The sequence below is a fragment of the Pygoscelis adeliae genome, unplaced genomic scaffold, assembly GCF_000699105.1.
Source record: "Pygoscelis adeliae isolate BGI_AS28 unplaced genomic scaffold, ASM69910v1 Scaffold436, whole genome shotgun sequence".
NCBI classification, from domain to species: domain Eukaryota; kingdom Metazoa; phylum Chordata; class Aves; order Sphenisciformes; family Spheniscidae; genus Pygoscelis; species Pygoscelis adeliae.
In genome coordinates, this window is record NW_008825051.1 from 1,747,523 (window position 1) to 1,749,333 (window position 1,811).

Consider the following 1,811-nt stretch of genomic DNA (forward strand, 5'->3'; position numbering starts at 1 on the left):
TGCAACTTTCTCAGAAATTGGTCTTTTGTTTTAAAGCTGTAATTACTTGGTCTCAGCCCAAAGGTGATTTAGAGTGGGCTGTTAGGGGATTTTTAGGGGTTTTTTTTTAATTCATGAAGACTTTGGTCTGTCTTATGACTAAGAGTAACAACATTTCTTAACACAGTTCAGAAATGGCTGCTCCTTAAACCTTTGTGTGTTGCTTGATTCTTGTTAAGTTTGACTAAAGTACTTTTTAAAGCTATTTAAAAGACAGAAATGGCCTGGTGCATGCATAGTACTTATCTTTTATGGTTTATTTATGCCGTTGTCTGTGAACGCCAGGACAGCATTTTGCAGAACTCCTTTGTGCCACAGCTAGCTTTTTTCCTTGAGTGATAGGTGGTAATTCAAACAAGTAGCAGCTGTGGAAAAATACAGGGGTTTGACTGTCGAGGTTTTGCATATGATACTGAGGGTTTCTGATCTGGCCCCTCAGTTTATGAAGTTGCGCCAAATTAATATCGTTGCCTAGAAAAGTGATCTATTCAGGCAGGTTAATCAAGTAGAAATGTACAAATTCACAAACCCATAATCATTTGTTTTTATTATTTTTAAGAAATAAGGAAATTAAATGCAAACAGTGTTCATTACTTAAGGTTGCAAATTTTAAATTCAAAAATGCTGTGACATTCCGCAGCTGTGGTTTTCAGAGCAATGCAAGCGTGATTCCAAGAGACATATGGAGTATTTTGAAATGTAGTTACGTTATTAGATAATGTGACATACAGTATATGCAATTTAGGATGAATATGAAACACTTCAAAATGGCTTGGAAATCCTAATCGTTTGTGGTCCTTGACTTGTGACATTGGGTTTTGTTTTCCAGCTTGCAGCTTTGCCCATTGCATTCATTTAGGGCTTGAACGTGGTCTTTGCTGAGTGCTTCTTGCTGTCCCACGTTACAGCGCAGGGAGCTTTTTCTCCAATCTTTTCACACGTGCCTTCAGTAAGACCAAGATAGAATAGCCTGGAGCGGGGGTGGATTCTCATGGCCCCTCTCTTGTGGAGGCTTTGCCATCGCTGTCTGTGAAGGGGTGGCACGGCAATGGAGCAGGCTGTGCCATCTCCCACGGGAGGCTGATGTGGGTGCACTGTTCACCGTTTGCTTTCCTGGGTTGACAGCACTTGCCCAGGAATTAAGCGCATGAGCTATTTCAACAAACCTTCAGTAGAAATTATGAAACTCATCATCATGAGCTCCATTAATGACAGTGGGACCGTTAGGATGCGTCAGTCCAGTCTGTGCACACCTCAGCCAGGGCCCCTCCGCCCGGAGGCACAACACAAGCCGGCCTGAGGCGAGGGGAGGGGTGGTGGCAGGGGCTTTCCTTGGGCAGAGCTGCAGGGGGAGAGCGGGGAGGTGGCTGCTCCGAGCCGCGCTGGCGGCCACTCCCTTGCACCCCGTGCCTCTCCAAAGCCCTCTCGGGGCTCCCTGAAGCTCCTCAGAGCAGGCTCCCTGTGTGCAGGGCTAGGGCAGGGGTGTCCCTTCTAGCCGTCCCGTTTGGAAACCAGGCCACTGGAATGACTCGGAGAATGGGAGCCCCCGTTTTGGAGGCTCTTCCTAAGGACTGCGGGCAGCTGCAGTTTAACAAACAGCCCTTGAGGTGACCCGCTTCGGCCCCGCAGCCTGCCCCTGGTAAGGGTTGCCGGCCTTTCTCAGCCTGCTCTGTCGGCAGCGGCCGTCCCGCTGAGGGAGCCCGCGCTTTTCACAGAGGCAGGTGCTCTCAGCTGGGCGTCGCGGGCCGCGATGGCGGGGTGCCGCGACGGAG